Source organism: Pongo abelii, chromosome 12 (genome assembly GCF_028885655.2).
Source record: "Pongo abelii isolate AG06213 chromosome 12, NHGRI_mPonAbe1-v2.0_pri, whole genome shotgun sequence".
Classification (NCBI taxonomy): Eukaryota; Metazoa; Chordata; class Mammalia; order Primates; family Hominidae; genus Pongo; species Pongo abelii.
In genome coordinates, this window is record NC_071997.2 from 95,195,049 (window position 1) to 95,222,658 (window position 27,610).

The window sequence follows — 27,610 nt, forward strand, 5'->3', positions numbered from 1 at the left end:
ACTCCATAGGAGCACAAGGGAATTTTGGGGGTGATGAAGTATTCTGTGTTTTGACTGGGGTGGTTGTCACACGAGTGCATACATTTATCATAATTTATTAAACTGCATATTTAAGATGTGTTCATTTTATTGAATGTAAAGTATACCACAATATAACATTTTAAAATAAAAAAAAATTTTCACAGAAAGGTCAGTGTATATTTTACCATTCAAACTGGCACATAACATTTTGAGATCACAGAACTTCCCAAAAGGACTATTTCCAGCTGGACTGTCTTTACTGTGATTATTTTTTCTTGAATAGAGCTATTCCTATGACAAATCGTATCTCCCAAAGATGGCACATGCTATTCTACAATATTACCTTGATACTCCTCCCATGAAAAAGTAGGGTCTGTATCCGTTTTCCTTATTTCTGAGTACACTGACTTGCTTAGAACCAACAGAATGCAACAGAAGTAATACTGCATGATTTCTAAGGCTGTTAGGAAAGTTGATGCCTCCCCCAGTTCACTGGTGCACTAGCACTGAAACCCTGATTTATCATTTAACAGTCTACCTCCCCGAAGCCGCCATGTTGTGAGGAAGCCCAAATTATCCCAAATGGAAAGATCACATGGAGATACCCTGAGACTACATGGAGAGAGAGAGATGCCCAGCCAGATCCAAGCTCCTATAGGTTCCTGCAGGAGACACACCCTTCCAGAACCACTCATCACACCCCTCTACAAATTTCTAACCTACAAAAACTATGGAGTGATTTGATATGTAGTAAAAATAAATGGAACAACATCCCCAGCAACATCCTCAATAATACCATGCTTTATGCAGTGCTCAAAATCAATGGAAGGAGGAGGTGAAGGAGGAGGAGTAGAACCACTCCACTCCTTTGGGCACACTGCTTCTACACAGAAATTGACACACCTTCCTTTACTTCAAAGACTGACTAAATACATGCATGAAGTGACTCTCTGTTATCCTAGAAGAGTGGCATTAAATTATCCCCAGTGAGACAGCTTGGCCTTTTCATGGGTGGGGGGAGGAGGTGCTGACAGATAAACTGTTAAACCCACAAGCATGATACACTGCTTTTTCTGTATCCTAGACTCACTCTGAGGCTCCTGGAAAAAGAATTCTACCAAAAGTGTATGGGCAAACCTAAGCCGAAGGACACTTCAGAAATACAGGCTTGTTTCTTTCTCAGTGAAGATTCATGATATACATTATGTAAGACGTGGCACCAGACCAGAGCTGGCCCAAACAAGGCTTTGAAAAATAATTCCTACTCAAAACACATCAATCTTGATGCATCAGCATTTTGACAAGACAAGATGAACTTCAGGGAGGACTACCGACTGGCAGGCATAAGTCCTACCATGGCAGATAGTGGGCAAACTGCCTTTAACCCTGATCAAAATCCACCCATCCATGTCTGCTGGGCAGCAAGCATGAAATGATGAAATAAGTTGAAGCAAAGCAAAAATAGGGCCACAAAGAAGCATACACACTCACATGCACACACAGACAAACACACACACACACAGATCTTTCTCACTCACTAGTCAGGGAAAGAGTACAAATAGAAACTAAGTATGTGCATGTGTTTAATTTAAAGTGGGAGTTTATTTTCCAGTTTCTATGGGAAATAATTGAGCTAATATTATCTTCCCAAAGTAAATACCTTTATGCAAAACTCCCTCAAACTGATCCCAGGCCAAGATTCCTGCTACAGCCTCCTTTTGCCCTCTCGCCTCCAAATTCTCACACTGTGGTCTAAAGCACAGAGGATTACTAACAGAGAGGCATGGCCTTGCTTCTTCCTCCAGCTCTTCTGAAAGTTGAATTGCAGAGTCTTTTGTATCCCTCTTGCCAGATCCTACTGCTTGAGATGGGAGATAAAATCTAATGGGAAACTAGAAATGTGAGGACCCCTGGAATCTGACTTTTTCAGTTCCTCTTGGCCATGGACACTTTATCCAGACCCTTACTGGGTCTTTTCTGGAATTATGTTAAGCCAAGAGGTCTGGAGTTTGTTTTTGCTTGTATTTCTGTGGAGCCCCGTGAGTTTTTGTGTTGCCGTGTTTTTAACAGTATTTGCCCATATATTGTCTGTTGGGTTCTGTTTGCTTGCCTCAGTAAAGGGCCATTATTAATATCCTACTCATCAAACACTCTCTCCTTCATCAACACCACCAATGGCATTTTACTATCATCTGCCTAATCTGAAAAGAACCAGATACTTCAAATGTCAATGTAATGATCACTATGTATTTTTTATCAACAAAGTCTACATTTTCTAGGCACTATCCTTTTGGGAGATGCAGTAAGCTCCTGATATTTTGAGGGGACAGGTCCAGAGACCTTCTGCAATCCCCAAATCTCAGACACAGGAATGTTTATACAGGCCTCTGGCTCTGAGACAAGAGGCCTGAATTTCCTTTGTATGTCATCGCTCTAACCACATGTTGACCCAGATAAATGCATATAAATGGAGAAAACATGAGCAACTATAGACTCATACATATTTATCAAATTATTAAAGATAAGTATGAAGGGAGACCTTGAGAGGAATCTGAGATTTCTGCTCTTAACAGGAATTAAGCTCATGCATATTAAAGATCAGTTGTTGAAATCATTAGGCTAATTATAGAACCATTACTAAGAATTTTTATCATTACAAAGTGCATATTCTGTTTTTGCTCAGTGTAGTCACTGGAGATGAATTCTAGACTTACTATTAATCTGGAAGTCCTTATGTGTCATTAGAACATAAATGTCATAACACCATACATATCACCCAATGGATACACTTGCAAAGACTGAAAGTCGAATTGCAGTTGAAAGTATTTCGGAAAGTATTCAGAAGGTGATAAGGAAAAATTGTACTCAACCAAAATGTCCAACAAAGGCAAAGCAATAAGAAAAGACTTGTTCATCTATTTCCTGAACTATAATGCAAATACTGAAATTATTAGCATGTAACCATTGCATTGTAGATGCCACTGACCCAAGGGCCCTGGGTTTGTTAGGGGCCGTTACCCTATTCACTTGGCTCAAGCCCTCATCCAGGAAATCATCCTGCTGGATAACTAGGCGCACCCTGCTTGCAGGCACTGATTCTACGTATTCATCTATTCAGCAAGTGTCCAGCATGTTGGTACTGGAATGCTAATCTCATGACTGAGCTTAGTCAAGAAATAACCTTCTTAATATGATAGCCACCATCTCCAATGATTTACTGACAATTGTTGGCTTAAAATCCCACCTCTACCACTGGTTGTGTGACTTTGGGAAAGACAATTAACCTGACAACTGTTTAGTTTCCTTATTTGCAAATAGAGATAACACCTCTCTTAAAAGTTATTATGAGGATAAAATAGCACTTTGGGAGGCTGAGGCAGGAGGATCACTTGAGCCCAGGAATTTGAGACCAGCCTGGGCAACATAGTGAGACCCCATCTCTACAAAAATAAAAATAAATCAGCTGGGCGTGGTGGCGCGTGCCTGTGGTTCCAGCTACTCAGGAGGCTGAGGTGGGAGGATTGCTTGAGACCAGGAGGTCAGGACTGCAGTGAGCTGTGAACATGCCACTGCACTCCAGCCTGGGAAACAGAGCAAGACTCTGTCTTTAAAAAATAATAAGATATGTAAAGTGTATGGCACAGAGGTAAGTCTCTATTGACAGGTATTATTGTTTGTCTTGTCACTTGAACGTAAAGCCTGCCATTCAACTATTCACAAGCATACAAGATTAAAGGCAATTTGCAAGCATAAGAAACACTGTTTCTCTTCCTTAGATATTTATAATTCATGGTGGAGATTATAAGATCTCCTTTTCCAATGCAAAATTTCAACTAAGACCTTCTATGTGCTTCACATCTCCTTAAACCAGGGTCCTGAGATGTGCCATATGTCATGTCATTACAAACGGAGAAAGGAATATTTTTCAAAAACCAATTATATGCTAGCCACCGTTTAAGGCGTATATATACTCTTTCACATTGCTATACCCATTTTAAAAATGAAGAAACAGACACTTAAAATGCTTAAGTAACTTGCCTTGGATCCCAACAAAGTAAATGACGGAACAGGATTCGCATTTGGGCCAGTTCAACTCCAAAGACCATGCGTTTTTTGTTATGTTCAGCTGCCAAGTGTAGTTTCTTACCACAATGTCATGAACTATTGTTACAAGAAAATGAGACCACTGTTTACTATCTGTTGTGGCCAGGTTTTAAATCAAGCCTGAGGATATAAAACTTATGACCTCTAAGTCTCAAATAAAAACCCACTTGAATTAAAACAAAACAAGGGAAAATGCCTTAGTAATAATATTTGAAAAATCTTCAGAATGTGAGATATCAATTGGCTTTGTTTAGTGGAATGTCCCTGCACAGAGATGGATGGACTTTGTTGGTGTCAGAGCCGTCAGTGGAATTCGTGGGTCTAGCGAGATGTGTTCTCTCTTACTGGTCATCAAGCCATAGTTCAAATTTGCCATAATTATCCCTTGCTATGGCTTGTAAACTTACATCCCAGTGAGATTACAAATTCTGACTAGGCTTAATTTTAAATGGAAGAACAAATTAGTTTCATTCTTTCAGTATATGAGTCATGTAGGCAAAGAAAACTGTCCCTGGCAGTGTCTTTTCCAGTTCCACAATGCTCTGAAAATGCACACTTCTCCAAAGAATTGCTACCCAAGGCTGAGCCCCAGAGGGTGTCACATGTCAAGGGCTAGCTCTTAATCCATCCCCTGGTGCAGCACTTGGCATGGAGGAGCTGTTCCATAAATATTGTTCAATGAATAAATGAATGAAATCCTGTCTGCCTTAAAAAACAAGAAAACAATATCATTCCTTCCTGATTTCCTTATAGCAAGTCTGGCCTTTGCTTCTACCTAAACCTTCTGCCTACCAACAGACCCCTCCCAACTCACAGGCCAAATGCAGTCTCAGGCTTTCTTCTCTAAGGTCATGATACCTTCTATCCCACAGGTCTTGAGAGAATCAAATTGGACGAGGCTGTAGAAGCCTGGGAATCACAGCATATGCCCCACCCCCTTGAAAACAGGGCAGAGGGAATGTGTCCAATTTTCATCCTTGGCAACATGTTGAGATCACTTGAGGAGCTTTCAAAAACTAGAGACCCTAAGTCCCACTCCAGTTAAATCAGAATCTCTGGGGATAAGGTGAGCATTAATAGTATTTAAATGTCCCCCTAGTAATTTGAATGTGCAGCAAAGATTGAAGATCACAAGGCTGGAGGAAGCCAGGAAGTGGGCACATCAGCCCCACACAGGCAGGAAGAAGCATTTGCTGTGCTCCTTGATTGGGAGGGTAAGAAGACAGGGAGCTCAACATGTAAGAGCAGCTGTTGCCGTTGGGCAAAATGCCCTTCCCAGCCCTGTAAGTCCTGACTGCTGCCTTAGCTACCTCCACCACCTCCTTCCTACTTCCCTAAATGGTCCTGAGGCAGGCTGCAGTCTCATCCTGGATAAGGGCAATGGGGACCTGCCCCAGGCACCCAATTCTTTTTAAACAGAACTAGCTTCCAGGTCATGATCTCCTTACAACTGAAGATTCCAAGTGACAAGATCTAAATGGGTATGGATGGACTGTGCATAAGCCCAAGGAGAGCACTGTAGAAAGGATTGCATGTCAGCAAGTCCTAAAGATAAGCTGGGAAAGGAGGAGTAGACAGAGACCCAAAATGTCAGACCCGTTTATGTCTTAAATGTCAGGAGGGAGTCACAGATTCATCACATTGGGAGAAAATGCCTCTTAGATCTAATATGGTGAAGGAAATACACAAGCACACACACACACACGATTTATTGGCTAAAGCCCCCAGTATATAGCCCAACTCTTATGCGTTGAGTGTTTGTGTTCCCCAGAAATTCCTATTTTGAAGCCCAGCATGGCTCTATTTGGACATGGGGCTTCCCTGGAAGTAAAGTTAAATAAGATCAAAAAGGTGGGGCCCTGGTCACATAGGATTCATGTCCCTATAAGAAGAGATCCTAGAGAGCTTGCTCACTCTCTCTCCTTCTCCACCATGTGAGGACACAGACAGAAGGTAGCCATCTGCAAGCCAGGAAGAGAACCCTTACCTGGAACCAGCTCCATATGACCTTGATCTGGGATTTTTGGCCTCCAGAACTGTAAAAAAATACATTTTTATTGTTTAAGGAACCCAGTCTGTGGTATTTTATCACAACAGTTCAAGCAGACTATGACACCAACCTTAGACAAATCACAACATCTTTGAGCCTGAGTTTCTTCATCAATAAGAGAGAGATAAATCCTACCTGTTCATAAACATCAAATGAGATCACGTATGTTTAAGGGTTTTGCAAACAATAGAGTATTAAGTAGGCATTAAATCATTCATTAATCTCCACCTCTGTGCTCTCATACTTTAATCCCTCTGCTAGATGAGCATTTACCACATTGTATTAGATTGAATTGTTTGTATGTCTCTTCTGTCAGGTTTTAAATCCTTATGGCCAGGCGCCAAGTCTCACTCATCTTTGCAGCCTCATGTCAAAACACACAGTCACTGCTCAAGAAAAGCTTATTGAACAATCCCAAGGTAGCACTGGATGTGCTTTCTCTGTGTCCCATAACATCCTCCTATATACTTTGATCACTTAGCATCAGGTATTAGAGTTATTAGCTTTTGTGTTTTTCCTACTCTCCTGTAAGCTCCCAGATGGTAGAGACTGCTTGTTATCATTACTATATCCCTAGCAACTAGTACAGAGCTTGGTACCTAGTAGGAACTTAGTGAATGTTGATGAAGAGAAGGGAAATGATTCCTTTCTTGAGGAATTTGCATTGTTGAATTTCATTGTTCAAAGCTGTCCTGTATTCGATTAATCATTTCCAATGGAACAAACTGAAGCTCTCCATTTTACCAAGTCTTTTTTCAAATGGCTCCTAAAAGATCCTAGCTCTTTTATCCTATTATAGCTGGCAAAGTATCTGAATGCATCATTTTATTGTGCAAGTCAATATCATCCCCCAGAGAACCAAGACCGGTCATTTACGCCAACAGTAGTTGCTATGCAACCACTCTCCAAGCCTTGGTTGAAAGATCCAGAGCTGAGGCAGTGATTTTTCCCACCTGTAAAGGACTATAATTTCTAAGGGAAAAAACACACCATTATGCAGCGTCACTTAATCTTTTTACAAAAGAAAATTTGACCACATCAAAAAAGCGTATTTTCTAGGCTTCCTAGACTATGCATATATAGCCTTTATATAAATAGACTTGTATATTTAGCCACTGGAACCCAAATGCACATATACTACATATACACTTATATAATTTATAAATATTTGTATATTTATAATATGTAGATATGTTTATTAAAGAGTAAACACTCTTTTTATTCCAAAGATGTTCCAAGAGAATTAAACCATTTTATGTCTTTTAACAGAAGTAAACTTGTAAAATGAATTTCTATTTTCTCATGGCAAAAACACTTTTTTTCAGAAAATAAGGGGAAATTTAAAGAAGAAAATAGAGAAGCCTGTGTCAAATAGCTTAGATCAAACCACTGTTAGCATTTGCTATGTAGCCTTCCAGATGTTTATATATAAGAATCTTTACATATTTAAAGTACAAAAATGGGAACATATTATATCCAAAGTTTGGATACCCCCTTTCTTTAAAACTTAGCATGCCATGGATGTCTTTCCAAGTCAACATATAGTCATATCATCTTAAAGGCTGCATTGCATGCCACTGCTTAAATATATCATAATGTATTTAATTATTTTCCTGTTATGTCCATTTTTTCACCATTATAAATAATAAGCATCTTCATGTACACTTATTTGAAAACTCATCTGATTGTTTCAGTAAGATTAATTCATGCATCATGTCAAAGATTATGCACTTATTTGAAGCCTTTTAGAACGTTTACAAGTAAATAATCTAATATTAAGCATTTGTTCCAAAAAGCTAGATTTTCGGTCAATACAGATTTAGTCAAATTTTGACATAATTTAAAATTTTTTAAAATAAGAATTTAGGCCAGGTCGGTGGCTCAAGCCTCTAATCACAGCACTTTGGGAGGCCAAGGTGGGCAGATCACCTGAGGTTAGGAGTTCAAGACCAGCCTGGCCAACATGGCAAAACCCCATCTCTACTTAAAAAAAAAAAATACAAAAATTAGCAGGGTGTGGTGGCACGCATCTGTAGTCCCAGCTACATGGGAGGCTGAGGCAGAAGAATCGCTTGAACCCAGGAGGTGGAGGTTGCAGTGAGCTGGGATTGCACCATCGCACTCCAGACTGGGTGACAACAGTGAGACTCCGTCACACACACACACACAAAAAAAAAGAATCCAAGGTTTGTGAGGACACATTATAACAGAATAATTTGAAGTTTCTCCTCTTGTTTTGCTGTATAATCATTCATTCTATACCCTGCTACCGTTTGCCACACAAACCAAGTTGTCTTTCTTAGCTCCCTGTACTTCCTGCCTTCACTCCTCATAGCTCCTCCCCCTTAGCCTTTCCTGTTATCAGCAACATTTTAAAATTGACTACTGATGACTCCACCCGGGCTCACAGCTGAGGAATAGCTTCAGCATTTCCATGTGGGATCTGGGGTGGGTTCATGATTAATACCCATATGAAAGCTGGATATCCCCAAAACATTCAATTGGAAGTATATTGACAGCTACCTTTCAAAAGACCTGTTAATTTCTGTTAAAACTTATTTATTCATTATGGAAAGCAGTTAAGATCAGTTTCCACCACTTGCAACCTCGTCTTGTTCTTCAATGTCAACATACACTCTTTTGCCATGGTAATCGTCTTAAATATGCAACTTTTATCTTTTTTTTTTTTTCTTTTTGGAGACAGGGTCTTGCTCTGTTGCCCAGGCTGGAGTGCAGTGTTGTGTTCACGGTTCCCTGCAGCCTCAAACTCCTGGGCACAATCAATTCTCTCTGGCTTCAACCTCCTGAGTAGTTGGGACTACAGGTGCGCCACCATACCCGGATAAATTTTTTTGTATTTTGTAGAGATGGGCTGGATTTCAGATCCTGTTCAAAACATTAAGGCTTCCAACACTTATAAAACCCAAGCTCCCAGGAATGACATTCAAGGTCCCTCCAATCTCACCCCAAACCAATCGCATTCCTATACCAGGCTATCTGCCATTCTGTGAACACATATTTCTACTTCATACATTTGCCCATACTGCTCCTATTTCCCTGCCTTTTCCGCTTTCCAGCATATTTTTAACTTGCCCCAAAAGCTATCCAGTCTTCAAAATTTCTTTCTTATGTCCCTTCCTTTTAGAAACCTTCTCCAATTCCTCCAAAGTAGAATCTCTTTAAAGAGACAGAATTGAGAAATAGCCAGAGTATCCAGGGCCAGGTGGCAGAGGTCTGGGTCCACATTTGCTAATAGCATCTGAAAGTTCACTACTTTGGAAATAATAAGCAATACTCTACTGCATTAAAGCCATTCTCAGCCAGGCATGGTGGTGTGCGCCTGTAGTCCCAGTTACTTGTGAGGCTAAGGCGGGAGGGTAGCTTGAGCCTAGGAGTTGGAGACCAGCCTGGGCAACATAACAAGACCGCATCACTTTGAAAAAAAAAAAAAAAGTCAAACAACAGAAACTAATAATGTCAAATGAAATGAAATCAAGAAAGAGAGAGGATATTAAGACTACAGGATTAGTTCTCAACCCCTTCTATCTCCTGATAACCACCAACAGTGCCTGACCAAAAAAGTAGGGGCAAAGTGTTAACCCCCAGGTGGTGCTAGAACCCTCACTTCCATGAACTTCCCAGATCCCCTCCCTATTCCTTCACTCCCTCTCAATCCTGAGAAGCTGAATATACAAAGGGACAATGGCTAGAATATATATATAAATAAAACCGTAGGCTGGCACGGTGGCTCACACCTGTAATCCCAGCACTTTGGGAGGCCGAGGCAGGTGGATCACGAGGTCAGGAGTTCAAGATCAGCCTGTCCAAGATGGTAAAACCCCACCTCTACTAAAAATACAAAAATTAGCCGGGCACGGTGGCAGGAACCTGTAATCCCAGCTACTCGGGAGGCTGAGGCAGGAGAATCCCTTGAACCAGGGTGGCAGAGGTTGCAATGAGCCGAGATCGAGCCACTGCACTCCAGCCTGGGCGACAGAGTAAGACTCCATCTCAAAAAGCAACAACAACAACAATAACAAAAACTGTAACCCATAACCTGCAGCAACCAGTGAAGGAAGCCAACCTACTCTTTGTGGTAACCAGTCCAGAAAGCCAGACAATAATCCCTATAGCAATCGATCCAAAAGGGCCAGGACTCGACACTTAATACTCACTGCTTCCCTCATTTTTGTTCCCACTTCCAATTTAGGACCAGCTGGAGAAAACCAAATAAGCACCCTTAACTAATCACATGGGATGCCCACTTCAATTAGCCCACCTGTAACTTCCCCATGCTAATAGCCTCATCAAGGTGTACTTAAGGTCTTCTCCTTGTTCTACCATGAAATTTTCCTGCTCCTCTGCCTGCCTTGAAGTCTCTGCCAAATATGAGTAGTGGTGACTGACTCCCTCGTGAGAGCAAGTTATGTGTAAGTAGCCTTTGCTTGTTCTAATTTGAGGGGTCTTCATTTATTTTCACAATCCTAACCTAAGCCCTGGAGCTGAAAGGTGACTCAAAAAAGTGTTCTAATAAACACATTTAACGATTTTGATTCAACCTGTAGTGAGTGGATCATTGTGACCAAAACTCAGTCCTTTTTCATTTCAAATGTTAAAGCACAGGAAGTTAGAGTGGCAACCCAGAGAGTCCTAGATTAGAAAAGCCTGGGTCCCCTAGCTGGAAAGCCAAGTCCCCTCTGGCTCTGTCATTAACTTGCCTTATAATTTCAGGCATAAGATCTTAACGTCTCTATGTTTTACTGTCTTATATATATATAATGGAGATGAATCCTATGTTTGCTCACAGGCTTGGTATAAGAATAAGATAGAACTGGGCACCATGGCTCACATGTATGACCTCAACACTGTGGGAGGTCAAGGCAGGAGGATTACTTGAGCTGAGGAGTTTGAGACTAGCCTGGGCAACATAGCAAGACCCTCATCTCTACAAAAAGTAAATAGCCAAGCACAGTGGCATGCACCTGTAGTCTCAACTACTAAGGAGGATTGCCTGAGCTTAGGAGTTTGAGGCTGCACAGAGCTATGATCATGTCACTGCACTCTAGCCTGGGCAAGAGTGAGACCCTGTCAAAAAAATAGAGAGTAAGAGTACAATAATAGACTGTGCTTTAAAATGGTTCCTAAATGTGAAAATATAAGATGTTATCTCAGACACATGCAGCCTTTCTTCCAACACCCCTTGGTGCCTCAGACATGGAAGAGATCAAATAGGGATAAAGGAGGCAAAAAAAGATTGGCTCCAGGTACATTAGCCGGATGCAGTGAGCAAGCACAAGCTGCCCAGCCACTGGAGCTAGTTCCTGGTCATGTTATTCTATGCTTTCAAACTCCCACACACACTCCATCCTCCGCCAAAATACATAAACCTCTTTGAATTACACTCCTTCTCTTACAGGAGCAATTGACTACAGTTGGATGTGATATGCCTTTGTTTGTTTTAATTTATGGATGATCAGGAATGCTGCCCTACCTCCTTTTTTCAAACACCCACCATTCCATCAGAGGTCCTCTTCTGGGGTCTTAGTTTTCTGGTAATTTTTTTTTTTTTTTAACTAAGAATAGTTGTGGCTAGAGGCCGCTCCAAGAACAGCCCCCAGTCGTAAGGCTCATTAAGAACATTCTCCAACGTTCAGACTACAGCTGTAAATCACTAGCTCCAAGAAGGGGAGGCGGGGCGTGGATGGCAACTAGAGATCCTTCAGCTGGCGTCCAGGAAAGAAGGCTGCATGGGTCTCATTCCAGGATGACAGCCCTTAAAAGGTGAAAGGTTTGAGGGATATAAGAAGGAAAATACTGAGACCTATAAACACACTTTTCATCTCTCAGCCAACACCTGTTATTTTGCAAACTTTGTAAACAGTCTAAGGAAAGAACCAGCTCTGCTCAAAGATTTCTCAGAAAAGCATTTCAGCTTAGCATTTGTTACTTAAAATCCTCGAGAATGACTTCTGTCACACCCACCTCCCAATCAGAAGGTAGCTTTTGACTGAAGTACCCCCCAAGAAGGACAAGTTACAGGCTAACATCTCAACCCTAAATACAAAACGGAACCACTTTTGCTTTTCCTGACTTCAGTATCAATAGAAGACTATACTTCCAGGACTGGCATTTTCCAGTTGTTAATATACATATACCCAAAATCAAAAGAATGAGAGTGTGTGCGTTTGGGGAAAGCTGATAGATTCCTTCTCTTGGTCAGAGTGCATATTAGCATGCTAAAGTTTCTGAGAAGTCATGCATTGAAGAAACAGGTTTACATAAAATACAGCATTTTCCAAATTTGCTTTACCACAGAACCTTTTTTTGTTCCTAACGCCTATCAATATTCTGCAGAAAACATTGCCCCCAGAAAAGAAAAGCCTGCATTTGGCCGTTTCAATTTTGTTTGGTTTGAAGATAAAGGCAAATTTGCCTCCAAAGAAAATCTTCTCAGTGCATGAGTCCTCACTAGAGTGATGCTGACATTTCCGTGAACCCCAGGCCCTGGATCAGGAACAAGTGTTGGTTACTCTCAATGACTCTACTTGCCCCCCCACTCCCACCTTCTACCACCTCTCAGTTCTCTTCTGCCGCATCTCCCCAGTGAAGACCAACTGATAGCTTCACAGAGCCCATGTAGCACGGAGTAAAACAACTTAAATGGATACCAGCCAAAGAAATCTGTGAAGCAGATGATAATGTCAAATATACATTCAGAGCATTTTTATGTGGTTCTTAAATGGAAAGAAAGATTTCTCTTCTTTCGATCCTTCCGTTCATAATTTTTAACAAATGGGCTTCTTGGAATATGCAAATTTAGGGATGGAAGGAAAAGATCCGTATATGGAACTCAAGTTTTAATTAAAGAGAGCACCCAAAAAAATAAAAGCTCCAGGTCATTTGCAAGACCCAGCTGAGGAATGATCTTCTGTCTATCCGTGGAAAACTATTCACAATGTATTGTTGCATGAAAAAGCAAGTTCCAAAACCATATACACAGAGTGATTCATTTTGTAAATGCAATTGACTCAGTGTTTGTTGAAAGATAAATATGCATTAAAAGGAGACTAAGAATTTATATCAAATTGACAGTAATGATCTCTGAGTGAAAGTGTTTTCTGTTAAAATTTTAACTTTTCTCATATAAAATGATATTTTACAATAAAAAATAATATTTTGGAAATGTTCTAGTCTACCACTTGTGTTATCTGCAGAGAAATATCCAAGGATGGAGGAAGCACTTTTCTTCATGAAGAGGAAGGATCATGCGGCCAGACTATGTGGACAGTGAGTAGCCAAGAGCAGGACAACATCCTCCACAGCACTTGGTGCAGGCTTGTGCACACAGCAGGCATCAAGCACTTGCCATAAGACAAGCTAAACTATGAGGTAACAGCAGCAAGTCATGATTCTAAATACTGGGGACAACCAGTACGTTCCAAGTGAGATTAGCCAGTAAGATAGAGAGGTTACAAATAAGATCCCAGAACTAAATAGTCAATACAAAACCACCCCCAGCCCTGACATCCTCCTCCACCCATACCCACACACCTACCTATTAGCTGGAAGTCCAGTACCTTTTTGAATTTCCTTTTCCCAACCAGTTCAAAGAATTTTCAGGGCTGTAACCCAAATGTCCACCAGTTGGTGGGTCTTTGGATCAATTCCCCTAGAAGTCATAAAGAAAGGTGGAGATTGTCACATATACGGTATGGTCTCCACCTGCCTTCTGCTCCCTGCCCTGTTGACCATTTTTACTACATCACCCACAGGCCACTAACCTCTCCAGGCCAAGTAGTCTCCTCTAAGCTATGCAGCTCGGCTGCTCTCCATCTCTAGCCAGTTGGACAACACCTGCTGCCTCTCATCAGAACTCTTGCAGAAGAGCCTGCCACAGCAGAGCTGCTGAACCCCTCTGGTTCTCTCCTCTGTACACAGCCCCATTCCCCATAGAGTGGATAGAGTAGGCAGGCATTGCAGAGCTGGGAAGGGGGCCTGGTGGTTGTGCAAGGGGATTTGGGGACTAAAGGCCATGTTGGGGTGATAAGCACAGCCTCATGTCCTATCTGAACTCTAATATTTAGCCCCTGCTGCTCAGTTCGGCTCAACCTGCCAAAATTCTTCCTCACACAAAGAGATTTTTTTTAAAATAAATGTTTTGTCTCTGTCTTCATTCTGGCTTCCTTTAGACCCACCCACCACCACCCCCACCCCGCAAGTGCCTCAGAAAGTGCAGTACATATTAAAATTCCAAAAATGGACAGAGTTCTCTTGTTTTTCCCACAAGACTCTTGGGCTCCAAGCAAAGCAGAAAATTCGGTTAAGTCTCATTCCCTGATAGTTGAGATGTTAAGAAAAATTCAGTTGCAAAAAAAAAAAACCCAAAATAATCCGATTTTAAAATGAGCAAATGATCTGAATAGACATTTCTCAAAAGAAGACATACAAATACCCAACAGATATATATGAGCAAATGCTCAACATTGCTAATCATAAGAGAAGGCAAATCAAAACCACAATGAGATGTCATCTCATTGCAGTTAAAATAGCTATTATGAAAAAGACAGAAAATAACAAGTGCTGGCAAGGATGTAGAGAAAGGGAATGCTTGTACATGACTGGTGGGCTTGTAAATTAGTACAGCCATTATGGAACATGGTACAAAGGTTCCTCAAGAAATTAAAAACAGATCTACCATATTTTCCAGCCATCCCACTGCCAGGTATCTATCCAAAAGAAAGGAGATCAAGATATGGAAGACATATCTGCCTTCTATGTTTATTGCAGCACTATTCACAATAGCTAAGAAAAAAAACCAGCCTGTGTCCATCAATGAATAAATGGATAAAGAAAACATGGTATATGTATACAATTGAATATTATTCAGCCACCTAAAAAAGAATGAACTCCTGTCATTTGCAATAACATGGATAGAACCAAAGGTCATTATGTTAAGTGAAATAAGCCAGGCACAGAAAGACAAATATCAGGTGTTTTCACTCATATGTTAAAGCTAAAAAAAAAAGTTGATCTCATGGAGGTAGAGAGCAGAATGATAAATACCAGGGGGTGGGAAGGGTAGGAGAGAGGGTGAGGTGAAAACAGGTTAGTTAATGGTCACAAAAATAAAATTAAATAAAAGGAATATGTTCTAGAGCTCGATAGCACAGTAGGGTGACTATTATTGTATATTTTGAAATAGCTAGAAGATTTGGAGTGTCCCTAGCACAAAGAAATAGTAAATGTTCAAGGTGACAAATATCCTAATCACCCTGACTTGGTCATTACACATCGTATATATGTATCAAAATATCATATGTACCCCCATAAATATGTATAATTATTACGTATCAATTTATAAATTACTTCTGAAAAAAAAGTGCCTCCCCCAGCCCCTGCACTCTGCCAGCTTCCTAGGACAGAAGACTGATCAGCCTCAAACACAGAGACTCTTTAAGGAGGGTGTTGCTAATTCCAGCCCAGTCTCAGCTCTGACATGGCCATAACACCTGCCACAGGTGTGACTGTGCGAAGTAAGATTTTTACTCAAAATCCCCATTCAGAGCTGGAAGAAGCCTTAGTCATCTCCTCTAACCTCCTCATGTTACAGATGAGGATGAACAGGCTCAGGATCACGTCAGCCAGGTAACAGCCAAACTTAGGCTGGACTCTAAGCCTCCTGGCTTCTAATTCAGTCCAGAGGAATACCAAGCCCCTAGTACAGGAAAACAACAATGGTTATAGCATAGTATACATTATTAGAAACATTTAACCAACTCAGATTCAAGCTCTATACTAGTTTGTCATTTTCTTTTACAAATGTCATTCCCTTCATCCTTGATATTATTCTGATTGTACAGATAAATAAATTGAGGCTCAGAAAAGTAACCTTTCCCAAATCATGCAGTTTGGACACAGTACAGCCAGAATTCTAACTGAAGCCGGTATGAACCTAAAGCCCCTGACTTTTTTTTCACTACATTAAACTGATTTCATAAAAACCAAAGAAGAGTGGACAAAAGCTTCTCTATTTAAGCATAAAGTGGCAATTTATCAAATGGATTTACAAAGAAAATAAAACTTCCTAGCTGTGTTGAATGGCCCTGAATTCTCACATTAAAAACAGGTTCCAAATCAATGTTCTGTTTCAAAGCATTTTTTCTCTACTGTGATCTCATTATTGATTACAAAGAAGAATGACAGAAGAGAACTACTATGAGGAAAAACAATATTATTATTCTAATCAGGTAACTTTGGGCGGGAAATAGTACAATGCCTATGTGTTGCCAGGGCATTGCAAACATCAAATAGTAACTCATTTTTAAAAACACATAAAATGCCTCTTTAATAAATGGATAATCTCCTTTAATTCCTGAAAATACCTAGAATGTAAGAAGGCACAAATTCATTAAAATTTTATAAGTTTAGAGCAAAGAAAGATTGCCATATTTTTGCAAAATTCTCTTGTACATACATACTCATACTTTTCAATCTGCCAGATGTAGGCTAAAAAACTGGAAAAAAAGCATAACACTTCCCAAGAGTTTTTGGCCAAGAAACACATGAGTAGATTTGGGGGTGTGTATGTGTGTGTAGGGGTTGTATGTGTCATGCCATACATGAATATATAAAGATTTTGTTCCCACTATACCAGTTGGTTAAAATAAATATGATTTATTTGAGTGAGTTCATGTCAATGTTGTTCCGAATGAAAACAAAACAAAATCAGCAAAACTACAAAACAGTAGGCACACCTGTTCCAGAAAGCAATTGAATCTTCATCTAGGGTTTCTCTCCAGCCTGGTTCACAGACTCAGTGAAATATACACCTCAGCAAGAGAGATACAGAAAGGGACCATGTGGACTCCATCTATATTCTGCTTGCTATCACAGTCTTTCCTTTTTCTTTCCTAGGAGCATTTTCTAAGTAAATTAGTGATAGATTTTAAATATAAACAGTTTATACAATACAGAAGTAAAAACCATTATCATTCAGAGATAATCACAATGAATATTTGGTTCTACATACTTTCTATTTTGAATATACTAAGTATAGTTTTGATTCTGTTTTATCACTTAATATATCTTGTATGTTTTCCTCACATTTAGATATATTTTTTGAAACATGATTTTTAATGGTAGCATAAAGTATTATAACGTGTGCTCAATAATTTATTGTCACTTTTCTGTTTAATATTTAGATTATTTGCAATGTTTTGGCATTATAAATATGAAAGATGTATTAAATATGTGGCACATATATTTTTATCTGCATATGGGTTGATTTCCTTAGAATTAATGTTAAAAAGTACTTATCAAAAGTAGAATTATGGAGTCAATTCCATTTTTAAATTTTTCTTCTTTTTTTACTCAACTAATACTTTAAAAAAAATTCAAACAACATAGAAAAATACAGAATAAAATGAAAAATCCCTTCTGCCTACCTAATCCTATTCTTAGTCCTATCACTATTGCAGTCTTGAGTTCAGTTCATTCCATTACTTATTCTTTCCATTAGACTTTATTTTGACAATCATATTTTTTGTTTTCAAAAACCCCTCTGTACTCTGAGTTACTTTTTTACAGCTGCCAATTCTTATTTTATGAATAGATTCTTTGAATGTTGCTGTTTATATCCAAAGACAGAAAATAAACTTCTTTTGTAACCTATTTTGTTCTCAATATTCTCTTTCTGTGGTCCAGTGATCTGTTCATTCAGCTTGATCCTTCTCTTTCTAGCTATTGGTTTTCTACATGGCATCTGAGATTCTTAGAATTCCCACTTATCTCTATGAATGAAGACCTGGGAAGCTTTAAGAATTCCCACTTATCTCTATGAATGAAGACCTGGGAAGCTTTAAGAATTCCCACTTATCTCTATGAATGAAGACCTCGGAAGCTTTATTTAGTTAGCTTTGCAGTTGCAAAGGTCTTTCCTCACCTCCACCCCAAATGGTGTGAATTGAAGGGGGCTGACAGTGTGCTCTCTAGAAGCTTCCACTTCCTAACCAGAAACCCTGCTGAGGCAGCGGTTTACTGTCTAGTGTGCAAATCTTGGTGTCTTCACCTGGACACTCACCCACCCCTCACTTCTGTGACTTGTGGCTCAGTGTGAGAGGGTTTATGAACCTAACTGGCCCCTGTTCAGTAACAATGGCCCATCTATTGTCACATGACCCTTTCTGTTCTTTGTTGTCTTGAAATTTCTCAGAATCTGCTCTTATCTACCTAGCTGTTTTCTCTGTGTGTTTTTTCAACCCTTATCAAGTCAATCCCATTACTTTCCATCATCCAGGAAATTTCCCACCATTTCTGATATGTTGATGTTGCCGTCTCTTGTTTTCCATGAAAGTGGTAGGTCTAGTTTTGACAAATATATTTTCTTTTATTTCAAGGGATTTAGAAGAAGGCCAGAGGTGGTCAAATGTGCCTAAACCAACACATAGATCCAATGCACCACACCTTTTTTCTCTTGTAAGAATGTTATTTTATACTTGATTTTTACTCCCTATCAAAACCATCATCATATTTCTTATTAAAGTTATTGTCTCAGAATGGTATTAGATACTAGAATCAGAAAGCACTGATCCAAACTGACTGGAACAGTAAAGGGAATGCATTTACCCATGTACATGAAAATTTCAGAGGTCATATAAGCCTCAGGGCTGGCTCAAATTAGCTGTTCAACATTGATACCACAAACTGCCGTCTGCAGCGTCTTCTTCATCTTAAGGTTTTATCTTGTGTTTGGAAGACGGCTACCAAGGGTTTCTGTAACTACATATTTTCTCCCTAATATACAGCAGAAAGTGAGCATCTTGTCAGGCAGGCTTTTTGCAATTTCAAGAAAATCTCTTTCCCAGAAACCCTTAGAAAATATCTCTCCATAGCTCACTGAACCAAAATTGGCCGCATAAGTCAACCACTGTGGATAAAGGAAATAAATGTGCTGATTGGGCTTAAACCAAAATAATAACTGGATTTAAAGTTGGTTGTAGTCTTCTGCTCAAGAAACAGAAGTATATGTGGGATGGGAGGCTTGGAAAGTGCAGAGGGGCAAATTCTAAACAGAAATCAGAGTCTACTACAAAAAAAGAAGGGAGAAATAAGCTAAAATAGCAAATGGCCAGCACAGTCATGAACTAATATGAATGTCTACCAAAAAACAGCCATCTAGATGCTGTAGCTGCACATTTGGGTTACAGAGCTGAGAATCTGCTCTTCCCTAAGTGGTGGTTACACTTGCCCATTGCACAAAGTTTTTCACTTTTAAACCCTTTTCACAGTACATTACTAAGAGATCTCCCACCCCAAGAATTTTCAATAATCATTTTATGATTATTATACTTTATGTTAAAGATTTTAAACTGAGATATTCACAATGAGTATTCTAAATTGCAAAGTCTTAGGACACAATCCTCCACAAGACTGCCCTCATTTAAGACACCAGTCTCAAGTTGGGGGATCCCCATGGCCACACTCATTTCAGACCAGCTGGCTACAATTTTGAGTATCTCCACAGACTCCTTCAGGTTTAAGTAATTCACTAGAATGACACACTGAATTCAGGAAGTGCAATGTTTATAGTTTTATTATAGGAAAAGGAGACATACTAGAACCAGCCAGAGGAAGAGATGTGGAGGGAAAAGTGTAGAAAGTTTCTGTCATCCTCAAAGATGTATTACTCTCCTGGCATCAAAGAGTTACAAAAACCAAAGAGTAATGCCGGCTGGGCATGGTGGCTCACACCTGCAATCCCAGCAGTTTAGGAGGTTGAGGCAGGCAAATCACTTGAGCTCAGGAGTTTAAGAGCAGCCTGGGCAACATGATGAAACCCCTTCTCTACAAAAATAAAAAAGTTAGCTGGGCATGGTGGTGCGTGCCTGTAGTTGCAGCTATTTGGAAGTCTGAGGTGGAATGATCGCTTGAACCCAGGAGGCAGAGGTTGCAGTGAACAGAGATCATTCCACTGCACGCTAGCCCAGGTGACAGAGTGAGACCTCATCTCAGAAAAAAAAGAAGAATAATGCTAATCAAGGAATCTTACTCACACTTCAATGTTCAGAGTTTTTATTGAGGTTTCATTACATAAGCATGATTGGTGAACCATTGTCCATGTGACTCAATATCCAAACTCTTCCCTCCCTAGAAGCTGTACTGATATGGAGTTGGACTGATATCCGGTGGCTGAAAGCCCCAACCCCATCTAATCCTGTGGTTGGTCTTTCTGGAGTGGCATGCTCCCATCTTGAGTCACCTCATTAGCATAAACTACTAGTTGTGATCTGAGGGACACACCATGAATAAGAAAGACGCACCGGTCACTCAGGAAATCCCAGAGGTTTAGAGGTTACCTCCCACGAACCAGGAACAAAGGCCAACCAAATTATTTATTACACTTATTTATTTAGAACAGCTTATTACTGAAGTTGTATTAAATAAATTATTTTATTACCATATTTAATATTTTTAATCAAAGAAAACATCCATCTGTTCACTATTTAACAAATAACATTAAATGCTTAATTTATTTTAACTACATAACATAAAATATGATTTCCCAGCAAATCAATTTTTTTAATGAGATATATCATGTGTGAATTAGGGTCTAAGTATTTATGAAATTATTGACTAAATTTAACTATGTGTCCTGGCATGAACACACACACACACACACACACACGTGCAATTGTGACTCAACATTTAAGATTCTTATATTTTAGGTTTTTTAAAAATTAAAGAATTAGAATTACCATTTGACCCAGCCATCCCATTACTGGGTATATACCCCAAGGATTATAAATCATGCTGCTATAAAGACACATGCACATGTATGTTTATTGCAGCACTATTCACAATAGCAAAGACTTGGAACCAACCCAAATGTCCAACAATGATAGACTGGATTAAGAAAATGTGGCACATATACACCATGGAATACTATGCAGCCATAAAAAATGATGAGTTCATGTCCTTTGTAGGGACATGGATGAAGCTGGAAACCATCATTCTCAGCAAACTATTGCAAGGACGGGAAACCAAACACCGCATATTCTCACTTATAGGTGGGAATTGAACAATGAGAACACTTGGACACAGGAAGGGGAACATTACACACTGGGGCCTGTTGTGGGGTGGTGGGAGTGGGGGAGGGATAGCATTAGAAGATATACCTAATGTAAATGATGAGTTAAAGGGGGCAGCACACCAACATGGCACATGTATACATATGTAACAAACCTGCACGTTGTGCACATGTACCCTAAAACTTAAAGTATAATAAAAATAAATAAAAATTAAAGAATTTACATTGATGATTTTATGTTTTGTTTTTAAAACACATAAAAGAGAAGATTTTCTTTTCTTTTTTTTTTAAGAGAAGATTTTCAACTATTTGGAAACATTTCTCAGCAAATAATCCATTTCAGGGTTTTTAACCTTTATTCCAAATATACAGAAAGTCAATTGGTTATAATTGTCAACATTTTTTAATACTAGAGTTTTTAAATTAATGCTGACATTTCTATTATAATATTGGCAGAAGTGGTGATTCATTAGTTTAATAGACTGTTGCAACACAGTACTTTATAGTATTAATGGTAGTAAATGGAACTGAATTATTATTTAAAAGACCATTACAAAGACTCATCTATTTACTCTTTTATAAATTAATTAAAATACCATTTATACTTCTTGTCAATACCTTCTTTTTCTTGCTTTTAAGAAGTTCTTTTTTAAATTAGCCTTATTGAAGCATAATGAAAATATAATAAACTCCATCTTCTAAAATGTAAGATTGATGACTTTTGACAACACACATGAAAACACCACTACAATCAAAATACTAAACATTTCCATCACCTCCCAAAAGATTGTTTGTTTCCTCCACCTCAGACCCAGCCTCCACTAATGTACTTTTCATCACTATAGATTTGTTTGTATTTTCTAGAATTTGATATAGATGGAATCATGCGGTATGCACTCTTCTGTGTCTGATTTCTTTCACTCACCATAATGGTTTTTGAAATCCTTGCATGTTACTACATCTGTCAGTGGTTCTTTCATTTTAATTACTGAGTAATTTTTCATTATACTGATATATAATCACATTTTATTTGTCAATTCAGCAAATATTGATGGACATTTGGGTTACTTGCAGCTTTGGGCTATTGTGAATAATTATACTAAAAACATTTGTGTAGAAATATTTTTGTGGATATAAGTTTTCAATCTTCTTTAGTAAATACCTAGAAGAGGTATTCTGGTTTGTATATTAAGCATGTGTTTAATTTTTAAAGAAACTGCCACACTCTTCCAAAATAGAAACATATACATTTATATGTGCAAATCTTTTGCCCATTTTTAAAACTGAGTTGTGTGTCTCATTAGTTATAAGAAGAATTCTGTATATTTTCTGAAACTGAGTACTTTTTATGCATCAGGTATATGCATTGCAAATATTTTTCCCTATTCTGTGGCTTACCTTTTTATATTCTTAATGGTGTCTCTGGATAAGAAGTTTTAAATTTTAATAAAATTCAATTTATCTTTTTTCTTTTGTGGTTTGTGCTTAATGTGTCATATCTAAGATGACTACACAAAGCTACAAAATTTTCTCCCATGTTTATTTTAAAATTTTTATAATATTGGCTATTATATTTAAGCCTATAATTAATTTTGTGTTAATTTTCTGTACAGAGTAAGATATGGGCTGTTTCCTTATTTCATGTGAATATCTGGTTATTCTAGCACCATTTGTTGAAAATCAATTGAACACATGTATGTATGTATATAATACATATGAAATTATTTCTGACCTCTATTCTCTCTGCTATTGATCTATATTACTTGTATTGATCTGTATGCCTATCTTTTCACAAATATTACAGTCTTAATTACTCTAACTTTATGGTAAGTTATAAAGCCAAGTAATGTAAGTTCTTGAACTTGGTTCTTTTTAAAAATTTCTTGGCTATCTTAGGTCATTTGCATTCTGTGTAAATTTGAGACTAAGCTTTTCAATTTTTATTTTTTCTTTGAGACAATGTCTCGCTGTGTCACCCAGGCTGGAACGCAGTGGCACAATCATGTTTCACTGCAACCTCAACCTCCTGGGCTCAAGGGATCCTCCTACCCCAGTCTCCTGAGTAACTGGGACTACAGATGCACACCACCACACCCAGCCAAGTTTTGTATTTTTTGTAGCGATGGTGATATCATTTGGCTCTGTGTCCCTACACAAATCTCATCTTGAACTGTACTCCCATAATTCCCACGTGTTGTGGGAGAGAACTGGTGGGAGACAATTGAATCATGGAGGCAGTTTCCCCCATACTGTAGTGAATAAGTCTCATGAGATCTGATGGTTTTATAAGGGGTTTCCGCTTTTGCTTCTCTCTCACCGTTTCTTGCCACTGCCATGTAAGAAGTGCCTTTTGCCTTCTGCCATGATTGTGAGGCTTCCCCATCCACGTGGAACTGTAAGTCGATTAAACCTATTTTTCTTTCCAGACTCAGGTATGTCTTTATCAGCAGCATGAAAATTGACTGATACAGATGGGGTTTTGCCATGTTGCCCAGGCCAGTCTCATTATTAGACAGAAGGCTATTCAGATTTCCTGTTTCATCCTACATCAATTTTAGTTGTATTTTTCTAGAAAGTTGTCTATTTCATCAAAGTTATCTCATTTTTGGCATACATTTGCTCACAATATTATCTATTATTTTAATTTCTGTAGGATCTGTAGTGATAAGCCTTCTTTTTTCCCAACATTGGTGATTTATGTCCTTTTTCATTTGTGTCTGTTTTAGTGATATTTTCTCTTATCTTTATGATTTCCTTCCTTCCAATTACTTCGGATTTACTTTGGTCTTCTTTTTCTAGTGTCTTGAGGTGGTACCTTACATCACTTTTCTTTGTTCTGTTCTAAATAGGCATTTAAGCTACAAACTTCTCTCTAAGCATTTCTTCAGCTAAATCCCACAATTCTGAAATATTTTTATCATCATTGAGTTAAAAATATAATTTATGTGTGTCTTCTCCTTTGGCCTATCAATATTTTAAAATGCCTTTTAATTGCCAAATATTTGGGATTTACCTAAATATTAATGATGTTGGTTTCTATTCTAATTAATTTCATTGTGATCAGAGAACATAGTCTATACTATTACAATCTGGTAAATATATTAAGGTTTATTTTATGGCCCAAAATATGGTATATATTGGTGAACATACCATATTCACTAAAACAAATGTGTATTACACAAAAAGATGTTCATTTTTCAGTGGTTGAATGAGCCATCCATAATTATTACTTAGATCAAGACAGTTGATAATGTGTTCGAATCCTCTGTCTTAAACTGATTTTTGGCTAGTTGTCCTCTCAAATCCTGAGAAACAGTGAATAAAAATCTTCCACTAAAATTCTGGAATTTTTTCCCTCTAATTCTGTCATTTTTGTTTCATATATTTTGAGGCTCTGTTTTAGGCCCATACATATTTATGTTTGTTTTGTCTTCTGAAGAATTAATAATTTTTGTCATTCCTTTTTATCTCTGGCAATACTCTTTTTCTTCAAGTCTGTTTTATCTGATGTTAATTTAGGCTACTTCAGCCTTCATATGCTATTTTTTGACATAATTTGTTCCATCAATTTATTTTCAAGCTATCTGTATCTCTACATTTCTCTCCTAGTCATATGTAGTTGGGTCCAGCAACTTTCACGCATTCTAACCATTCCTGCCTCTTAATTGGTGTGTTTAGTCCATTAACATTGCAAATGTGCATTCGGCTATTGAGTTACCCCAGAGAAAAAGAACTAAAGCTTCCAGTGATGTTGGCTGAGGGATAAACTATGAGTCTTAGCACTAACGACAACCACAAAAACAAACACAGAGCCTGTACACTTAGAAAATAAATAAAGGAGATTGCAGTTGACTTCACCAGAATGTTTGAAATCTTAGTAAGCTCAAAATAAACCAGCTGTGAGCTTTCCAGAGGATAAAATTCGCTTTGTGTTCCAACAGTTTTGACATATTGAACTCCGATGTCATGGTCATAGCCCTATCAGCCCTATCAGTGATGGGTTTACTGGGTTCAGGAACCCTTTCACTACTTAAATATTTTTGTTTTACAACTGATTGATAAAATTGGGGAAATAAATTCCTCATGAAAAATTTCTGAGCCAGAAATTCTAAAGAGACCAGTAAAAAGTCAAAAGCCATTTTTATTCCTGAGCTAATGCTATATAGAACAACACATCAAGCAAAGTTCTCTTTTCCTGAAATCCTGTAAGTGAAAGTCAGAAATAAATTAATGGCTCACACTTTTGAAGCTTCTGTTTAAAATGTGAGGTGAATATTTTCTTTTTTTTTTTTTTGAGACAGGGTCTTGCTCTGTTGCCCAGGCTGGAGTGCAGTGGCGCAATCACGGCTCACTACAGCCTCGATCTCCTAGGTATAACCAGTCCTCCCATCTCAGCCTCCCAAATAGCTGGGACTACAGGTGTGCACAACCATGCCTGGCTAATTTTTTCTTTTTTTTTTTTTTTTGCATTTTTTTTTTTGTAGAGACAGTGTTTCGCCATCTTGCCCAGGCTGTTCTCAAACTCCTAGGCTCAAATGATCCACCCACCTCAGCCTCCCAACGTGCTGGGATAATTTTCTATTTAAAGATTCATCATCCGGTCTACAGCTCCCAGCGTGAGCGACGCAGAAGACGGGTGATTTCTGCATTTCCATCTGAGGTACCGTGTTCATCTCACTAGGGAGTGCCAGACAGTGGGCGCCGGTCACTGGGTGAGTGCACCATGCGCCAGCCGAAGCAGGGGCAAGGCACTGCCTCACTCGGGAAGTGCAAGGGGTCAGGGAGTTCCCTTTCCAGGGGTGACAGACGGCACCTGGAAAATAGGGCCACCCCCACCCAAATAGTGTGCTTTTCCGACCGGCTTAGGAAACGGTGCACCAGGAGATTATAGCCGGCACCTGACTCAGAGGGTCCTACGCCCATGGAGTCTCGCTGATTGCTAGCACAGCACTCTGAGATCAAACAGCAAGGCAGCAGCGAGGCTGGGGGAGGGGCGTCCGCCATTGCCCAGGCTCGCTTAGGTAAACAAAGCAGCCCTGAAGCTCGAACTGGGTGGAGCCCACCACAGCTCAAGGAGGCCTACCTGCCTCTGTAGGCTCCACCTCTGGGGGCAGGGCACAGACAAACAAAAAGACAGCAGTAACCTCTGCAGACTTAAATGTCCCTGTCTGACAGCTTTGAGGAGAGCAGTGGTTCTCCCAGCACGCAGCTGGAGATCTGAGAACGGGCTGACTGCCTCCTCAAGTGGGTCCCTGACCCCTGACCCCCGACCAGCCTAACTGGGAGGCACCCCCCCAGCAGGGGCAGACTGACACCTCACACGGCCGGCCAGGTACTCCAACAGACCTGCAGCTGAGGGTCCTGTCTGTTAGAAGGAAAACTAACAGAAAGGACATCCACAGCAAAAACCCATCTGTACATCACCATCATCAAAGACCAAAAGTAGATAAAACCACAAAGATGGGGAAAAAACAGAGCAGAAAAACTGGAAACTCTAAAAAGCAGAGTACCTCTCCTCCTCCAAAGGAACACAGTTCCTCACCAGCAATGGAACAAAGCTGGACGGAGAATGACTTTGACGAGCTGAGAGAAGAAGGCTTCAGACGATCAAATTACTCCGCGCTACGGGAGGATGTTCAAGCCAAAGGCAAAGAACTTGAAAACTTTGAAAAAAATTTAGAAGAATGTATAACTAGAATAACCAATACAGAGAAGTGCTTAAAGGAGCTAATGGAGCTGAAAACCAAGGCTCGAGAACTACGTGAAGAATGCAGAAGCCTCAGGAGCCGATGCGATCAAATGGAAGAAAGGGTATCAGCCCTGGAAGATGAAATGAATGAAATGAAACGAGAAGGGAAGTTTAGAGAAAAAAGAATAAAAAGAAACGAGCAAAGCCTGCAACAAATGTGGGACTATGTGAAAAGACCAAATCTATGTCTGATTGGTGTACCTGAAAGTGACGGGGAGAATGGAAACAAGTTGGAAAACACTCTGCAGGGTATTATCCAGGAGAACTTCCCCAATCTAGCAAGGCAGGCCAACATTCAGATTCAGGAAATACAGAGAACGCCACAAAGATACTCCTCGAGAAGAGCAACTCCAAGACACATAATTGTCAGATTCACCAAAGTTGAAATGAAGGAAAAAATGTTAAGGGCAGCCAGAGAGAAAGGTTGGGTTACCATCAAAGGGAAGCCCATCAGACTAACAGCAGATCTCTCGGCAGAAACCCTACAAGCCAGAAGAGAGTGGGGGCCAATATTCAACATTCTTAAAGAAAAGAATTTTCAACCCAGACTTTCATATCCAGCCAAACTAAGCTTCATAAGTGAAGGAGAAATAAAATACTT